The sequence below is a fragment of the Hyposmocoma kahamanoa genome, unplaced genomic scaffold, assembly GCF_003589595.1.
Source record: "Hyposmocoma kahamanoa isolate Upper Pololo Valley unplaced genomic scaffold, ASM358959v1 64, whole genome shotgun sequence".
In the NCBI taxonomy this organism is placed as follows: Eukaryota; Metazoa; Arthropoda; class Insecta; order Lepidoptera; family Cosmopterigidae; genus Hyposmocoma; species Hyposmocoma kahamanoa.
The window spans coordinates 10,145,024-10,165,658 of record NW_020653852.1 but is presented as its reverse complement, the minus strand read 5'-3'; the positions used below and the strand labels follow the sequence as shown (position 1 = coordinate 10,165,658).

General features: G+C 33.5%; 1 protein-coding gene across 1 annotated transcript in view; it reads left to right on the top strand.

Annotated features, from left to right (window-relative positions):
• LOC113230640 (thrombospondin type-1 domain-containing protein 4-like) overlaps positions 1 to 20,635 on the top strand; it is a 179,600-nt gene that overhangs the window by 47,931 nt on the left and 111,034 nt on the right. The gene's annotated exons all lie outside the window — the stretch shown is intronic.

The following is a 20,635-nucleotide window of genomic DNA, read 5'->3' as shown; positions in this document are numbered from 1 at the left end:
GCTCAAGGTAAACATTGAACTGCAGTAGCGAAATATAATATATAATAATATATAATATATAACGCACACACTCAACATAGCCCCGCACTAGGAAAACCCTGTGTCGCGGGTGCCATGGACACACACATAGACAACCACAAATTACACCCAAACTCACGAGAGAAATAATTGTAGGCCATACAACTATTTCTCTCGGCCCGGGAATCGAACCTGGGACCTCTGCGTGGCAGTCCGGCATGGTAACCGTTCGGCCACCGAGGCAGTTTTGTGAACTTATATGTGTAAACGTATAAACTTAGACTTTGCATAAGTAATACGATAAATAATTGTATAAGTACACCGTCGGAATAAGAATCAGGTTTGCTTAACATAATGAAATGTTGCCTTATTTTCTAGAGGATAAGTTAATGTTGCATTGGTCGTTTTAATGTAGCGCCGCCTCGCGTTGCGTTGCGTCTCGGCGATATGAATCGAGCCTAAATCGCAAAGCTCTGAAGTGCACTAGCACTTCGACCTACACCCCGAGCCATATTTTAACAAGTCCCAGGTACCTGTGATTTCACCAGCACCCTTACTTATGCTCACATTACTGCTTGGCGACAGGAATAAGTAAGGGTACTTCCCTACACGATCTCTTTCACAAGGAGCTCTACTGCTTAAACATTGAAGATTGTTAGAAAAAATAAAAAATAAAAACAATAACCAAAAACTCTACACATATATGTATTGACATTTTCTTTTAAAGTCCATGGCTAATATAAATGTATCTTTTATAATACATAGAAAGAAAGAAAGAAAGAATGATACATTTATTATTAAATGTACAAAAAAGTAATAATAATATTAACCTAAATTAGAATTAAGGAATAACAATCAAATATATATATATTTAATATCAATAAAATACGACAAATTTTCATCAAGAAATCTTCGTTCACTTTGAAGTTTGTTCGCACACACTGAACTGCATCTTTTAAAAGTTAATATAACTTTGTTGAAAGGTTTATAACTATATTTCGTTGAAATCGTAAGTAACAAAATATATATTTGCTACTCGAAGAAGTCTTAATTAATGCCATATTCAAATCAGTCAGCGGTCCATTAAAATCTGTTTCATTCTGTGAATTTAATGGTAATTTAAAGTAGATTACTGACATTGCCTACCACCTCAAATTGTGGTAACTTATCACACCTCCGGCGAAATAGTGGACTTTACTTTCAATAATATTTAATTTAATTTGCAAAAATTTACACAAAACGGTTCATTTTTTATTGTAGAGATAAATGCGCAATTTACCTCCATCTCATCTGTGTGTGTGTCAATGAGGTCTTATAAATTTTTATTTTCATAATATCAAGTGACGGGACGAACAAGTCGTGCGCCTGATGGTAAGATACACGCCTGTCCATAACAAGTGCAGTACCACTCAGAGCTTTCAATCGCAAAGAGCTGAGGGGCACTGCCACTGCGCCCGTCACCCTGAGACATAATTTGGCAAGTCCCATGTGCCTGTAATTTTACCAGCACCTTTACCCTTCAAAACCGGAACGCTGTAAAGCTCACATTACTGCTTGGCGGCAGAAATAGGTAATGTGGCAGTACTTCTCTGGACGAACTGTTTCACAAGGAGGTCTACTACTACTGCTCCACGATGGAACATGCACACCTATACAATGGCTATTGACTTTCTGAAAATGAGCAAATTATAGCGTTAAGAGAACAAACTTATACGCAGGAACTTCCACTCCAATACCGTTCTCTGTATAAACGTGGAAGCGTAACGCTTCGTGCGAATCTTTATTATTTATACAACACATGGGTTACTGGTACTGATAATTCTTAAATCTCGTTTGTTATATTATAATAAGCATTGCTTTCTGGAATAACGAAATAATGCATGATGTGAATCTATTCTTGTGTATAAATATCATTGTGTAACTTCCTAAGGCCCCATGTACATCAAAATGTACATAATATATGAAGTAATTCAGACCCAGACAATAAACACCAAGTGTATTTTATAACAGAAATGTCGCGCTCAAATTTAGCGCTATATATATATATATATATGTTTTATATGACCATAGGGTATCTAGAAAAATAACTTTTCATACAAAACTGAGGCCCTTACTTGGGCCTGAAGCATGCAATTATATTTAGTAATTTTTAATGCAATTCGGCTTTTGGCGCTTTTTCCATAGTAGTTTGCTGGATCTTTGGAGAATATGTCATTCTCAATTTTTTGCCATTAAATCTGTTTCACCGTAGGTACATCATCTCCTTAACAGACAAAAACCTTCCATATGAAAAAAAATACACCAGGTGAATTTGTAAATCCCAACAAAATTCAACGAACAACTTTACACAGCCCTATAATGAAATTGTAAACCGTGTAATAGCTTAATACACGCTTTGGTGCAATACATCACTGATGTAAAACAACTAAAATATTAACATACGAAAATAGATCTTACACTGTTGTAGAGAAGGTTGAGGTTCCAAAAGAAATTTCTTTCATTGCTTTAAAGTGTACAGGATGGTACAATAAAGTCAAATAGTGAATTAAAATTGCAAATAAGTTTTTTGATTGGAAATGAAATTATGTATTCGAATGTAAATCGCGTATATTTGTTTTTATTTCAAACAAACCAACGTTTCGGGCCCTTTACAGGTCCCATGGTCACGGTAGAATGAGATGGTAAAGTCGTCAACCAGTTATGTCTAATAATAATGCTAACCACCCTATTTTTCACTATAAAATGTAGAGTAGCAACACATTGGAAATAACACGCAATTATTATCGCGAAATCTTAGAACTCCACAAGGTTTCTGACTCCACCTAAGAATACGACGATCATTATTCGATTTTGAGAAATTAAAAAGTAACAAACTTTTATGTTCATCAAAAGTCTAATTTGCATTGAAATGCAATATCTTCTGTGACATTGTACGAATTTGTATGTTTACGTGGGATGGTAAACAAACGCAATAGTGTACTAAACTTGCTTAATATAAATTAAAAAAAATCTACATGTAACTTATAAAATAGGGCAGTGGTAGCCTAGTACGAGTAGAAGAACTGTTTTTTCTATGTGAAGATGTCGCCGAATGGTCCAAGTATCTGTGGCGGCAAGTACCTATGCCTTTAATGCCCAAGATGCATTATATTATATGCATACATTTATGAATGTTTTACTGTTTTGTTTTTGTAACTATACCACTTGGTAACGATAAAAGGAAACGTCATGTTAAGACATGTATGTACGTCGAAACACTCGCATTGGGTCAATGTAGCGGACTATAGCTACCTTCCCTTAGAAGTAACCCGTGATGATAATCATTTAGTAAATGATAGCAGTAGAGCTCCTTGTGAAAGAGTTTTTACTGCCACCTTACCTATTTCTGCCGCCAAGCAATAATGTGAGCATTACTGCGTTCCGGTTTTGAAGGGTAAGGGTGGTGGTGAAATAACAGGCACATGGGACTTATCAACTTATGTCTCAGAGTGTCGGGTGCACTGGCAGTGCCGCTCAGACGTGGCATTGCAACTGCTATGGACAGACGTGTCGCTTCCTACCAGTCGTACGACATGTTCACCCCGTCAAATGGTTACATAAAAAAACCAAGATTTTAAAATGTAGTACCGCATACTCTTTTAAAGCCCCCTGTATATACTATAACATTTACAGCTCCAATTTTACACTAAAAACGATTGAGATGAATTACCTCAATTACTTTTATTGACGTTTAAACAAAGGGTCAAAATTATCTCGTATGTAAACAAATTTAATTCGAAAGCTACTGTGCTGGGTGAGAACGATGGTGTATTTGAATTTGAAATTAGCTTTTTAGATCACTCAGGGGCTGATAATGTTGATTTAATTTGTTAAATTACATGTTTAGTGAATAAAACACATGTATGTTTTACTTTTACCATGTAGAATTAGCTGTTTAAATTTTTTTTTTGTATTGTTTATCTGTTGAACATACTATAACGTCGTTTTATTAATTTTCATATTGTGATTTTGATATTAGTTGTAATTTTTATTTTTATTTTTTTTTATAATTTGTAAATATTGACTTTTTGAAACTTTGTAACGCTATGGTTATTACTGTCATGTTGCATCGTGTAATAATAAATAAATAAATAAATAAATAAATAAATAAATAACACCCAAAATGTGGAATTCCCTACTACAGACTTTTCCCTGAACACTGTATAAGTTGGGCCCACTTTATGTGGTCTGTGGTTGGGCCTTTTCAGCTGAGAGTGAATAGGCATTATTTAGGTGTGCATGCACCATTGACGCGCTCATCGTCTTTTACTATCAATTTAGATGGAAGTCAAACCGTAATTTTATTTTATATATAAATATAAAATCGTTTGAAAGCTTTTAAAATGTACATAAAATTAAGTCGTTTAAGAAACATTTTGCTGTCGTATAGATTAACTAAACCGCATATAAATATTGTATTTACTGTCTTCAACAGATCTCATAGTGCACTATAACTTCCAACATACCATCTTGTAAACCACTGAGGCTTGAGATAAACCATGTATGAATAGATACACTAAAGTAGGAACAGTGTATGAATATATTTTACAAAGTCTACAAAGTAACAAAATCGTCACAAACTATCCATAACTATTCTAAAACAATGCCAATATTGACAGACAAATCAGCAATTCGAAAATAATTTGTATGAAAACTGCGAGGCATTTAACACTTGTTAATGTTCAGTAGTTGTGGGGTAACCATATTTTATGAGCTTTAAGGACAAAATATACAGTATAAAATAAACTTATGTTTTGTATTATTTTAATGACAGCAACTGTGGCCACGTGGTAAATAGTAGAACGTCGAAGCTTTGTCATATGCATTTTTAAAACACTGTTCAAAAAAATTTGGTGGTAATAGACACGATCCAGCACGATGACTCTATCGCACATAATAGCATTAATTACGGTGCAGGGTCAAGAATATGTTAGGCGTGACACTTTTATATTTGTAACTCGTTCAAAGCCAGAAGTATTACATTTGATGTGCTCTTGACTGTACCAGAACCTAAGTTCTGGTACAGTCATGAGCACGAACTTACGTTTTAATACGATGAAAACAAGATAAGAGAAAATGAGGGGCTTATGGTACCTATCTGAATAAAAAACATACGTTATTGTTAATCTACACATATTTTCGACATCATCATCGTCAACTCTTATAAGTTCCACTGCTGGATACAGGTCTCCTCTAAGGAGAGACGGTTTAGGCCATAGTCCTCCACACTGGCCTAATGAGTGTTGGAGACTTAAACTTCAGAACACGTATTGTATTTTAGAGGTTTTAATTGTTCTAGTGGATCCAATAATAAACTTTTAATCGTACTTATATTATAACATTTCACTATGTCCTTATGGTCTTTGCTAAATGTAAGAATCAAAACATTTTGCTGATAAAAAGAAAAGGACGGAGTGCTGTCCACTTTTCTATTATCTAAACGATGCAATGAAATCGATCGAAATTATGTAAAGCATCGAGCTTAACTGATTCACCGCATCTCGGTTTCGTTTTGAATCAACTCTAATGGAGTGTACTAGAGATTTTTCCAATTTTTTTTAATGTACACCACATCTACCACACGATTGCAGTAAATGCCTTATACTTATGGCTTATCCAATTTTTTAAAGAATGTTGGTCACTGCAACTGGCGCCGACGGTCCATTTACCTTTGAACCAGATGCGAACTTGAACCTAGCAAGGTCAATTTAACAGTCATAAATTTAAGGATAGATTCTTGTTATTTATGATTTATTTTGTGATAATTTTTATGCTCAATTCAACGCTACAAGTTCATTTGAGTCGTCAATTGGTGTAATTTCCTTTCATTAATGATTCAGACATCCCAGAACAAGATAATAGATATCCGTTTGTGTTCATTAATTTAAAATGATACGTATGTTCAAATATAAATATCACTATTTCGTAGGTAAACAAATTACACCTGAAATCGTTAAACTGATATACTCGATTGCTTATTCGTTAGGGAGGCTCCCTTGAGAGGACCGCGTAAGAAACTCTAGGGGTTACTGTTTGTCAATAAACATTTGTACATATTTTTTTTCATCGTTATTTATTTAGGGGTTTTGATCATTATTGAACATGTCAGCGCCATTAGAAAAACAATACCTCAAGAAAACAGTACCAGTAGAGCTTCTTCTGAAAGAGTTTGTCCAGGGAAGTACTGCCACCTTAACTATTTCTGCTGCCAAGCAGTAATTTCAGCATTACTGTTTTCCGGTTTTGAAGGGTAAGGAAGCTAGTGAAATTATAGGCACATGGAACTTGTCAACTTATATCTCAGGGTGACGGGTGCAGTGGCAGTGCCCCTCAGATCTTTGCGATTTAAAGCTCTGAATGGCACTGCAACTGTTATGGATAGAAGTGTAGCTTACCAACAGGCGCACGACTTGTTCGTCCCGTCACTTGATAGAATAAATATTTAAAAAAATAAAAAAACACCATGATATGACATGACATGAATAAGATATATTTCAAAATATCAATCGAGATTGAAACAAAGTGACAGAGATAAACGGGTTGTTACAATGTATTTCTCGCATATGGCAATAGACAGAAGAATATAGCTATAGCTATAGCTAATAAGAATTTAGTTCTTATTAGCGTTGGAAAAAACACAAATACAGAAGCAGTGACCATAAGCCATTTTCATCAGAAAGTAAATTACAGCAAAGTAAAACAAGATGAGATTTGATAACAAATTACACAATAATCAGTAGGTAATTATTTATTAAAACAATCGTTTTAGTCTTTGAAATAAATTAGATGTGTAAAGTTACAAATATTTAATTTAATCTTTAATACTAAATACTATCAGTAAAAAACTAATAATTATGTAAAGGTGGTAAATGTAAGTACTATTTAGCGAAATTTGTTTTACGGTTTGTAATAAATTGCTTTACGTACAAAATGACCGCTTGACAAAAATCCTAAAATTGCCTTCTGTACAATACTAAGACAACAAAGAATATACAAGTTTAAATAGAGCTCCTTGTGAAAGAGTTCGTCCAGGAAAGTACTGCCACCTTACCTATTTCTGCCGCCAAGCAGTAATGTGAGCATTACTGTATTCTTGTTTGGGAGGGTAAGGGTGCTGGTGAAATTACGAGCATATGGGACTTGTCACCTTATGTCTCAGAATGACGGGCGCAGTGCCAGTGTCCTTCAGATTTTTGCAATTTGAAGCTCTGAGTGTCACTGCAATTGCTATGGACAGGCGTGTCGCTTGATACCAGCCACAAGACTTATTTATCCCTCGTGATTTCATACAAAAATAGTTCTAAGGTTACATTCCATTTATCGCATCCAGTTACTTTAAAATTATAAAATCGAAAAATGAAACCATACAATTCAATACAAATATTTGGAGAGGACATATTTTAGGCTTAACTTAGTTTTAGACTTGTGAATTGAGAAAAAACATGATGGACAAGGAACGTGTTAACAGCTGTGGCGAAAGAGAGATTTCAGTTTTGATAGAACTCTTGAGTAAAAGTCAAATTCATAAAAAGTAAACCCTTCAAAACAAACTTTATACAAAGCTGACCGACAAATGATGACCAGACAAAACATTCACGATATTTCCATAACAAATAAACATCAAAGCGTTCCGATAGATCTTTATGAACGAATATTGATGTGGGATAATACGCATCCATTGAAGATAATAAGGATTAGGGATTCCATATTAAGGATTTCGTTTGTTTACTTTAGCATATAAATCGTACTAGCGAGGATTATCAGTAAAACCGAATATGCACCTGTCAGGAAAGAACTTTTGTAATTAGTGATTAGGAATGTTTTGATTAAACTTTTATTGAATTGATATTCAATTATTTTTTGTAAAATTACTCCACTAGTTTGTTATAATCATTAATACAAAGATCGAACACTTAGAAAAAGTTCCTTCGATCCGGCCGGATTCGTACGAACGGCTCCTACCAAGCCGTGTCAGACGCTATGCCGACTAAGCCACGGAACGAACCAGCGGACCTCACGAATTTTTACAAGTGCTTGTTGCCGGATCTTTGTATTAGATTTTTCAACGACTTATTAGCCATAGCGAAATCTATCAAAGTAATGTTTTGAATTGAAAATTAAATTATTTTTAAGTTTTTTGAAATATTAGAAATATTCACTTTAGTTCCTTCTAATTTTAGCTCATTGAAATATATACCGTACACTTGGCATAAAAATATATTACAATGCTAAATTGAGGTAAAAAAAAACATTTCCACATGTTTTGGAATAATGCGTCAATTCATACATTTTACATACATTCGTTCATACGTACGCACGATAGTACGCGTCAACGTGCGGTATCGCGGCTTTTGGAATTATGGGCACTGACAGTGTATATGTTCTGAGGCCTGAGTGTAAATATGTAATAATATTATATATAAAATTTGTAGAATCTTAAAACCTTTCAGGAGAAATGTTGTCAATTTGTAGATGTGGCATTGTTACACCAGGAATACGGTATTTTAAATTTCTTTACGAAGACGCTATCATCATTTTTCTCAAAAAAATGCTATCAGTACCATCCAAACTGAAAAAATACTTCTTTATCTCGGCGGTAGTATCTTGATCCATACACGTAATATTTTTCAAAGTGAAAAATAAATCTTTGGAAAATGTTGCATAAGGGAACACGTCTAGTGTATTGACCGAAACATCGGGATAATAAGCAGGCGTGCAAATACGTCCTCAATTATTCTATCGCGTTTTGTATTGTTAGTATAATACATAGCAAAAATTTTAAAGTATTTAAGGACAAATTACAACTGAAATCGTCAGGTAATAAGATTTAAACTCTTTTGCCAGGAATTGTCGCAAATACTTTTTGAATGTCAAAATATAATGATTCTCGAAATAAGTATTCAAATAAATAAGTATAATTGTATAAGCATAGAGTAACAAATTTTTTTTTTGTTTACCTTTATTTTTCTAGTACTTACCAAAAAAAAAAAAACCTTTTTTTATACCTACTAAACAAAAAGCCTTCGTTAGAGGGCTTTTCTATTACCAAACAAATACGTAAATCAGCTGTTCCATGAAGCCGTAGTCATATCCAAAAGTGGTAAAACAAAAGTCGATCAACAGGTTTCAGGTTAAAAATACCCTATGCATTCATCGTCTATACAATAGACGCGCAAGCTATCGAAAACTACTTCCAAAAACCGTTTCTAAATTCCACTACGGTAGTGAGTTAGCCCAATTAGGCCCATCTTTCATTCGTGTTCAATTTAACCAGTGATCTCATTCCGATCCAGAAAGCGAGTGATTTATCGCCAGATTACTTGTGTGTCGATGCGCTGACGCAAGTGGCCACCAGCCCGTGACTGTCGAACACTCCTTGATGAGTAGTGATGGCGAACACTAACAGTAATCGAAATAAATTGATTCGGGCATCATTTGCTTATTTTCAACTATTTTTTATTCTATATAGTCATTGGTATATAATTAAGTCACGTGTCGTTATGTCAAAACTGCTTTTATCTCATGAAAGTCATCAAAATTAAAACTCTATGAAGTCCTGTTTAAAACCCTATTTAATCGTAAAAAAATTGTCCAGTGATTTCGTTCCTAAAATATTTAAACCTCTTTCCTGAACAATTGTTATTTTCCAGATGTGGCCTTGTTCGGTCATTATAGTTCACTATCTAATTTCCGTGGCAATTTTTGTTATTTAAATATTCAAATATGTTATCGTGTAATTATTAAATAATATTTCACGATACAATACTCAGATATTAATAATATTGCACAATAAAAAATCGAACACTTAGATAAAAAACAATTGGCACGGAAATTAGGTAGTGAACGGCTAGTACGAGAACAATCGTATTACACCAATGGTGTAAACTGTACTACCTATGACCCGCCAGGTATACAAAATTGTGAAATATTCTATAGGGACGCCGGCGACTATCAACACCATAAAGTTATGGAAACTGCGTTAAAATTTGAGAAATAATAATAATATATATATAATATTTATGTTATTAACACTACAACAATCTTTTTAATTTAACTGCAACCCTGTTTAATTCGAACCTTTATAATTCACGGCACACTTTATCGTCATTTCTGCATTTAAAATTATATTTCTAGTCGTCTTAACAAATTTCTTACACCTTCATAGACTTCAATACAACAAAAAATCCATTTAAACCCTATACAAAGATCTGCAGTAAGTATATAAGAAATTCGCAAGGTTACGGGTGTGGTAGGCCCGGTTTGGCAAACTGTCGCTATTCAATTGCAGTCGGATCGAAAGAAATTTTCTTTGTGTTTGTTCGATCTTTGTATCAATAAAAACAACAAAGTAAAGGAGTATTTTCAGAATAAAATAAACAAATATATTACTACGGTAATAAAAACATTGTCTTATTCAATAAAATAAACATTAACGTGTAATATTTATAAATTACACCAAAACATTATCATAATACTAATACTTGATGACTCTAAGATTGTTCTTGATTATTTAATCTACGCTACTGTAAAATTTACGCTACTGTAGTCAATCGAACATGTTCGCCGAGGAGGGATTACCTGACTTCTTTGCTGTTGTCAGGGCTCGTATTACTTCCTTTTGGGACAGATTGCGTCGTTCTGATAACGGCATACTGAGAGTTATTTCCGCAGATATATCTGGTCCACTTTTTAAGTACTGGCGTTCCATCCAACGCAAACAGGAAATAGATTAGACGAAGACCTGTGACATACTCATATCTTATTACTTTATTTTATTTTACTCCTGTATTTTATTCTAGTTTATTATTATTATGTCACATTGTACTCGTATTCGCACTGCTATTACAATAGTGTTGTAACTCAAAATATGTGAAATTGAATATTATATCATTACTGAACGTATAATTTGATTCTCCAGACGTCAAAAAACCGTCGGTAGAATATTGTAAGAAACAATCAAAAGGTATCTACTTAACTCAAAAGTAGATACACTTTATGTGAACTAGTTCTGGCCAAAATAATCCTTATTCAAAAATATTAAATTATTATTTCAATTATTAATATATTTGAGACATTGCTTAGTGTCTAAAACAAACTATAACATATACATAAATTTTAATTACTTTTTGGGGAAGTGAGTAATTCGTTTTTCATCGATTCTGTGAAAGTCCCCTTTTTGAGTTAATATACTATTGTATTAACAGTGCAAATGTGTAAAATGCGATTTTTGCCTGAAAATAAACAATTATTATTATTATTATTAATTGCTTTGCTTTCTAGTACAAATAAAAGTTAAATAAAAAATTGTATATTTATCGTCTTTCCTGAAACGGTTACCGTTCCATGCCCTTTAGCGCAGCACTATCAACGACTTAGGGCCTCGTGTCCTATTTTTACATATGGGCTGTGTGAAATGAAAAATGCCAATGTTGTGACGTGAACTTTGGACAGTTGTCAAACGATGTCCGGTTACTGCTTGCTTCGATCTACCTATTTTCAATACGACTATTATGGCAAAAATCATTACCATCATCAGCGTACATGGCAAATATACACTAGTAAAAATCTCAGAACAAATCCTCCGCAAAAAAACCGCAATCTTGTTTTAGAAAAGTAAACAATTAGCCGACTGTCATTTTTTTCACTCATTTGTTTTATTTCCTATTAATACAGATTTAAGGTTCGATTTTGCTTTTTTAATTATTTAAAAGTTTCATTTCAATAATTTTAAACACTAACAATTTTTACTCTCTCCGTTATCACAAAATGTAAAAAACCTAATTTTCGATTAATTTTCAATACGTATGAAAAAGCCTTTACATCCATGATAAAAGATGTTAATTTAATTGTTACTTTATACCTAATTATTATTTCTTTAATTAAAAATATTACTGCTTTATATTCTCACTTTTTTCCCTTTAAATGTGTGTGTGCATTTTCAAGCCTATAATTGATTTCGTTACTATGGTAATTATGGTACTAGGAATTCCCTAGTTTGAGGCCAGGTAATAGGTGTGCTTGTTTCATCATCAATAACGCATTTCTACGTCTCACTGCACGGGCACTCTTCTCAGGCGAGGGTTTAGGCCATAGTCCACCACCCTGGCCCAATGCGTGTTGGGGACTTCACGAGTTTTCCGAGGGTTACAAGGGTTCAACACGATGTTTACGTACACCGAAAAGCTCATAATAAATTTGTAATTAAATTTCGTACATAAATTCCGAGAAACCTAAAGGTGTGAGGCCGTATTCGAAACCACGGCCTCTGCTTGAAAGGCGGTAGGTGAAACAATTAGGCTACCACGGCATTTGTGCTTGTCTAGCACTTTAGTTAGTAACTTATAAAAAAAGATGGTTGTTTGTTCGAAAAAAAATAACGAAATAGTGTCATTTCTAACTTCTCATCAATATTCAAATGTATGTTAATATTATTTACGATAACAATTGTTCAAAGTATAAAGCCATTACTAAGTATTGCACAATAATTTTTAAATTATCGATCTGTTTTCTCTTTTTAGTATTGCATTTTCCTATCGCATTACATATCTAAAACAATACAACACTGAATCATAATTCCTAAGTAAGTATCCAATACAATTTAAAGACAACGTAAATATTCCTACACTATTGTTATTTCAAAACAAGAAAGCTCTTCGTGTAATAAATTCAAATGGGAGCCTGCTCCCTTTATGCATCTCCGTAGATATTTTGTAACATTTTACTATCTCCGTATCTAATCTGGACTATATCTATTGCGAAATGCGGAAGTAGGGAGATCGTTTCAAATATTCAAATGCAACATTACATTCGATAACAATTTAAATCAAATAGTGCATTTCTGGCTAGCCCGCTTAAAAAAAAAATTTAGCGTTATATGCATCTTATTATTCTGTGTTTGCCTGTTTATTTCACAATCCTCTCCCGACATATTATTTAACTACTTTCAATAAATTCATATGCTTTTCTTTATTTAGTAACTCGTTTTTGCTTTATAGTTTAAAAAGTGATATAATTTGTCTTTGGCTAAAATTTTACCCGCCATTGTAATATAACGTGGAAAAAAAGCATTTGTGACATGAACTTACGAAATATTGAGACTGTTCTTTAATTGCGTTGCGTGATGAATTTGTGCATATACCTATGATTGTGTTATTATTTTTAACCGCCTTCTAAAAAAAGGAGGAGGTTCCCAATTCAAAAGTATTTTTTTGTGTGTGTATTATTCGATTACTCCGACTTTTTGTGAACAGATTTCGATGTTTATGTTTTTGTCGGAAAGGGGTACCTCAGTAAGTGGTCCCATTCAAATTTGAAGAAAATATTTCACCTGTACGAGTAGCATATTAGGGGATGAATTCGGCTTATTTCCTTATAGTTAAACTCGAATTTTATTGTATTCCCTTTCGATGACGGCAATAAACAAACATTAATTGGGATATTTTATTTGATTTGTTTTTTTACCACTGGCTAATGGGATATTTTAAATTTCATTAATCGCCAGTGGCAACAACAGATCTTTTTATACCATTTGTTACCACCTGGTAACATAAGGGATTTTTTTACCATTCGTCGCCAGTGGGAACAAAGCCAATGGTGACAACAGAATAAGCCATGAATTCGGTTTATTGTATTTTACTCACTTTCCGTTAACCTATTTTAATAAAACTTGGCAAATAGACGTAATTCTACAAACCTTTGAGGTTGGTTTTTTTATAAAAACTTATAATTATACACCTATGCGTTTATTATCGCCTCCTACCAAAAACCTTGAAACCCAAACAAGAACAATCAATACTAATTAAACTTCGCTAGCACATGAACACAATAGGAAACTCAACCAATCTTTGTTACGCGTAGTTTTAGCTCACCGTTTAAAATTACATAATGGCCCTTAGATATTATCTATCACTTTGTATTCAGAAGGGCTAACACCAGCATAACAAAGGGCAGAAGTGTGGACGAAAATGCTAATTAGGTCGATTTGACACCTCGATTAGTTACAACGGAGTCAATTTTCAAATCGATCGGTTAAAAAAAATTTTTAAGCAGCACGCGGTACAGAAGAGCAAAAGAACGTCGAGCTTGATGATTAAGATTTAAATTCAATTCCATGCACCTTACGATAAGAATGGTCCAAAATCCAGTGTCAAATATGATATTACGTACTTGACTGTACACGTTGACTTTTTTGATATTCCTCTGGCGCAATTGAGGCTTTCAGAGCAGAAGTGGTGTCACCCACATTCAGTTTTCTTTCTACAATATTACTTTAAATGATACTAAAGTATATAATTATTTTATAATATAACATTTAATTAATTAATTAGAAAAATGAATACGGGTTACACCACTTTTACGCTGATAGCCACAATTAATAATTTAGGTGCATGGGTTCTTTGATTTTTTAGTGTTTTTGTGTTTGTATATTAATATAGGTAGTAAATGTTTTGGTGATAACGTAAACACGATGTGTTAAATTTAGGTCAAAACTTATCTATCCTCCTAATTTTGTCAATATTCGTTCAGGTATTATAATGTGATTTAGTCATTGAATTTAACTTTTGCAATACTCGAATGCACGGTTGAAACAATAAATAAGACTTCTTTATTTGATATTTATGAGTCGTTTGATTTGAAAATCAGTCTCCAGAGCCCCGTTTCGCATTTCGTCATCATTTAGGTATACAACTTTAGAATTCACCGCGTGATGTCTCTTTATCGATATGAAAAATGTATTGGGATTTCGGGTCTTGAGCTTTACGTCAATTTGTTCAAATTTACATAAAATAATAATGATAAAATTTTATGACTTCTCGGTAAATTATAATAGAGTCACTAAAACATTACGTAACTTTTATTAGGTTTTAAAGCAGAAAATATTCCTTGTATTTTATTGACGGCGACTATTCATTACTCGTTCTTTAAAATAGAACGTTTTTGTATAGTTTTGTGTTAACTTATATTTCGCAGCGTTGGTGTAATAAGGCCATATGTGCAAAATTACAACTTTTCAGGAGAAAGTCTTAAAGACTCTATGAACAATATTAGTCGATAAGTTTTTATGCTTAAATATGGTTAAGTTAATTAAAGTGAAATTACAGGCACATGGGACTTGTCAACTTATGTCTCAGGGTGACGAGCGCAGTGGCAATTCCACGATTATGGACAGGCGTGTAGTTTACCATCAGGAGTATGACTTCTTCGTCCCGTCACTTGTTTTAAAAAAAAAATAAGAAAAAACATAGAAAAGTTATAAAATATTACATATACATAATTAATTTCATGTAATTTGTATTATTTTACTACATTTTTGAAGTATAATGCACATGTGGCTTTATTACACGAAGGGTACGATTTTTAAATGTTATCTGAAGTATTATTAAATTCATTGAATATCACGTTATTTTACTACCATGATAGTGAATTATTTTTGTGAAATGACACCACTAGTTTATTATAATTACTAATGCAAAGATCATGCACAAACAAAATTTCCTTTGATCCGGCTAGCGACCTCACCATTCGAAGCAAAATCAGTAACTGACGTTTTTTTAATTAGCAAAATCAAATCAAATTAAAGTTTAAATTTTAAATAAAAATTTAAATTAAAAAAGATTTTTTTTTCATAATTTTAGTGACAGGACGAACAAGTCGTGCGCCTTATGATAAGCTACTTGTCTATCAATAACTGTCGCAGTGCCACTCTGAGTTTTATATCGCAAAGATCTGAGAAGCACTACCACTGCGCATATCACCCTGAGACATAAGTTGACAAGTCTTATGTGTCTTTAATTTCACCAGCACTCTTACCCTTCAAAACCGGAACACAGTGATGCTGACATTACTGCTTGGCAGCAGAAATAGGTAAGGTGGCAGTACCACCCTAGATGAACTCATTCACTGGGAGCTCTACTGCTACTAGTTAGTTATGACAAGGAAGGCAATGTAGTAATATTAGTAAAGAATCCGTAGCCGAGTTATATAAGTATGATTATAGTTGAACTAAACAATAGACACAAATAGACTTCGCATTATCCATTTTGTAAAAGTCAGTGAATTCAAATTTATGCATGAGTTGAAAAAAGAAAGTGTTAAAGGTGAGTTGAAAATTGAAAGAAGCATGGAATCTAAGCAATTATTAACAAAGAACTCATTTCAAGAACTCAACACTTGTAGCAGAAATAGATCTCATTATTAAAGAGTTCGCCCAGGGAAGTACTGCCACCTTACCTATTTCTGCCGCCAAGCAGTAATGTGAGCATTACTGCCGGTTTGAAGGGTAAAGCTGGTACTTGCGAAATTACGGGCACATGGGACTTGTCAATTTATGTCTCAGGGTGACAGACGCAGAGGCAGTGCCCCTCAGATCTTTGCGATTTAAGACTCTGAGTGGCACTGCCACTGTTATGGACAGGCATGTAGCTTACAATCAGATGCATGACTTGTTCTTCAAGTCACTTGATATTATTATAAATAGATATCTCACACGTAAGTTTTTGTAAGTCCAAATACCATTTTTTGATTTTTAAATTAAATATATCTTTTTCAATTATATTATAGTGTCCATGTTTGAAAGTAAACGTAGCACTAAGTGATTTCTTTACTTTTTTATATATGAAACTTATAATATACATACAAAAGGATATAGGTATTTAAATCGAAAAGCAAAAAATGATATTTTGACCCTACAACTGACGTGGAAAGTATCGATATATCCATTTTGTATAATTCAGTGAATTCAAATTTATACATGACTAATGAAATTGAAAGTAGTATGGAACATAGACAACAATTAACAAAGAACTAAATTCCATAAAGCTAACTTTTCTGATGACATACAAACTGACTGACAAACAAAACAAACAGTTGACACGTGTGACAGTAATGGTGATTCAGCATAGCATCTGCTCCAGTTTGAGGACAAGGATAAATTACGTGTATTTAGCGATTTGCCGATTGATCTATGCCGCTAAGATCATCTATAGTAATAGATTTTGTAACTTGATACACTTACTACTAGTCCAAACAGTACTAGTAATACATATTAATAATACCTATATTTCGACTCATCCGTAGAACAAAGACCTATGTGCAAGACTGCTTATTCTCAGGACATGTGCATTTCGTTAGCTGTGGATATCAGAGTGACCATTGATCGATTTTATATTTCCGAAACGAAGGAATACATCAAATTATGAAAACACCTATAGCTAGGCCTTATTTTGAATAAGGAGATTATGTATTTATTCTATTTTCGTTGTATAATCACATTGGACACTGTTCTTCGTTCGATAAGTCGATTTACATAAGTTTCTAGGAAGTAATACACATAGAATTGATTACCAGAATACCTGTTGCCGGAATTATTGTATTTTTCATTTTCTTCTGTATTTTTTATTTTGTTATTGTAAAGTTTTATTATTGTATCAAAAGTGCTTTTAACACACGGAAGCAGGGTTCGAAGTGATAATTATCACCATAATTAACTTGATATTTATAAAATTAATTGGAACAACTAAATCCAACCGCGTGGAATATCGTTCCATTTATTTGTATTCGAGACGCATTCAAACAACTCAATTGTCAATCTAAAAAAGGTAACGTATATTGAATACTTTTAGTTTATGTATATATCGTTGCCAGAGTGAAAACTTCGCGTATGCGTTTTCACATAGTTCGTTTTTACTGATTTTTGGTGAAGAAAAACTTATTTATTTATTTTATAAAAAAAATTCTTGCGAACTTACAGCTTGACGAACACGCCCGCAAGATATTGGATTAGAATATTGATTATAAAGTACTAATGATAATAATTAGAATAATAAAAGTAACAGACACAAAATAATATTGACAACAATTTGTATTCTAAATAGCTCTACAATAAAATAAATTAACAAAATGTACAATAGCGGCTATGAGTTGCGACCAACTGTCCGCGAACATATCAGCGACCCGGTCAAGAGGGGGAACTCGTTCAATAAGACAACCGCTCTAGTGGTTGATGCGTAGAAACCCTGTAGAGTACGCATTTTGTTTGGCATTGCAAAAAGGTTGCGTGCGTGCCGTACCAACCGACCCACCGCGCTAGTGTAACGATTTGGCACGAATAGACCCGTCTTTCTAAAACGGAAGGATTATCCATACCATGTCGTAAGAGCAGGCAGTAATGAGTAAGCAACATAACGAATTTATTTTTTATATTATGAGAAAGCACTCCCGCCTGTTCGGTCAAGAATGAGAGAGTTATAAACTTCTGTCCAAATATATTATTAAAGTAATATAGTATCTTAACGAAGTATAATTTAATTAATTAAAATGCTGACTACAAACATTATTGCGTTTACTTAATTTTACACCACATTTTTATCTTCGTTATGAAAAATTTCATAGAAATTACATACGAAGTATTCACTCGACGTCGATATATATATTCTCCGTATACTGATCTTTGCTTATTATAAAGCTGTATTTGCCAAATTTATTGCTAATAAGATATCGAACTTTGACGATGAAACGTGAATATATTCGGCCGTCTTTTGTACCATCTGCGATTAGGTTTTTTTTAGATAAGCCGCTATTCTAGAAAGCCTTCGACATTTTACAATTAATTCACCGATACAAAGCCTAGAGTTTTGAGTACAAATAACAACAACTCTTTAAAAATTTACTTAAGTATTGTAATGAAAATGCAGGTGTAGTACACTGTGGGTGGCCCTTGCACCTACATTGCCGAGTTCAATGTGAATTTGATTGATTCTGACAGCATTGTCCGAAAGAATGTGAACTTGACTTCTTACCGGATTATCTTTAAAAAATATACAAAGTTATACATTTACCGTTGCGTTGCATTTTGTACGCGGCAAGGTACATAAGTTTATCTTTCAATTACATGTTAGTAATTACTACCTTTAAGTAGCAGTAGAGCTCCTTGTGAAAGAGTTTGTCCAAGGAAGTGCTGACACCTTACCTATTTCTGCCGCCAAGCAGTAATGTCAGCGTTACTGTGTTATGGTTTTGAGTGGTGAGGGTGCTGGTGAAATTACGAGTGACGGGCGCAGGGACAGTGCCCCTCAGAAATTTGCGGCTTAAAGCTCTGAGTGGCACTGCAACGGTTATGATATTATAAAAAAAAATCTTATTCCATTACCAAGAAAGTCCAGACTATACAATCAATGACAATAATAATGCGCCAGCTTCTCCTGGGTTCGTTTTAGGGACATTGAGGAGAAACCTCTGTTAAGGTAAACTAAACAAAAGGCCTCAATTTGAAAAATATATGTATATCCTAAAACTTAATCAATTATTACAGGTTATCAAATTGGTGCTTTAGATCAGCAGAATTAATAATAATAATGTGCCAAACAATCACACCGATTACCCGGGGGTCTATTCTTATTCTCCATCCGACATTCATCCGAAACAATTACCGTCAAATAAGTGATTCTTGACCAAATTAAAATAAGCATGATTCAAAACTTCATAAACTTCATACTAGACAATATCTGCTGGCTTGGTAGAGTGCTACTTATTTGACAGTAATTGTTTCGGCTGGAGAACGGGAGTGCACCTCAGCTCGCAAACTAGGGATTTTCCTGTACTATGGATGAGAACCAGAGCAAACGGAATTAACTCCGGACACCTAAACTACTACTCTACTACTACTCAGATCACCTAAACTAGAATCAATTTAAATTGTTCATTTCTCAAATCGATCATATTGGAAATTGAACCTGAGACCTCCTAATCCATCGCCCACAGTTAAACGTTGAGCCACCGAGGTCGTCAATAGCATGACATTTTGTTTGAAAGCATTGCATGTTTCAAGGAGTACTTGTTAAGTATAATTTTGTACCCACTAGCATTGGTAAAAAGTGTTTTTCACTAACAAACAATATATGAGTCATGCATGCACTCTATCACTTATTTTTATTAAAAGGTTAGGTCGATAAAAGATTTACTCACTAAAGACGTAAAAACATTTTTACAACTCATAATTTACAATAAGCCAAATTCACAACATGATAAGACAGAAATGTGAAGAAACCATTTCCAGTTGGTACTGTTGGTAGTACTCAAACGTATGATGAAACAGTAAAACTTCTAACTAAAGCGTCATAAACGCTCAAAGACGCGAGAGCACACACACACACGCACTAAACGTAGCAAATCAATGAAAATTCTATCTAGTTTATTTATGCTCCTGTCTGTCACAAATATTTATATTTAAGCTCTGTTCCATTTGTAGCCATTTATGGTGGAAAGTAAAAACAAATATATTATTGTTATTTGTGATCGGTTAAGCTGATGCTTATTTACTTACAATTCGGTACTCGCCAACATGGAATGTGATTTTGTATTAAGAAAATCCCGAACACAGGGAATGACCACATTGTTAAATATAACATTGAAGGAAAATAAGCAATTAAAATGTTATTTGTAATTTTAAATTTTGATTGATTTGATATTCAATTTTCAAAAAAACACCGACCTCAAAAGTTTGTGGAAAATTTGGCAAATAAATGTATCTGTGTACCACGTAGATGTGCTTGCATAGATGTATCTATTTGCCAAGTTTTCT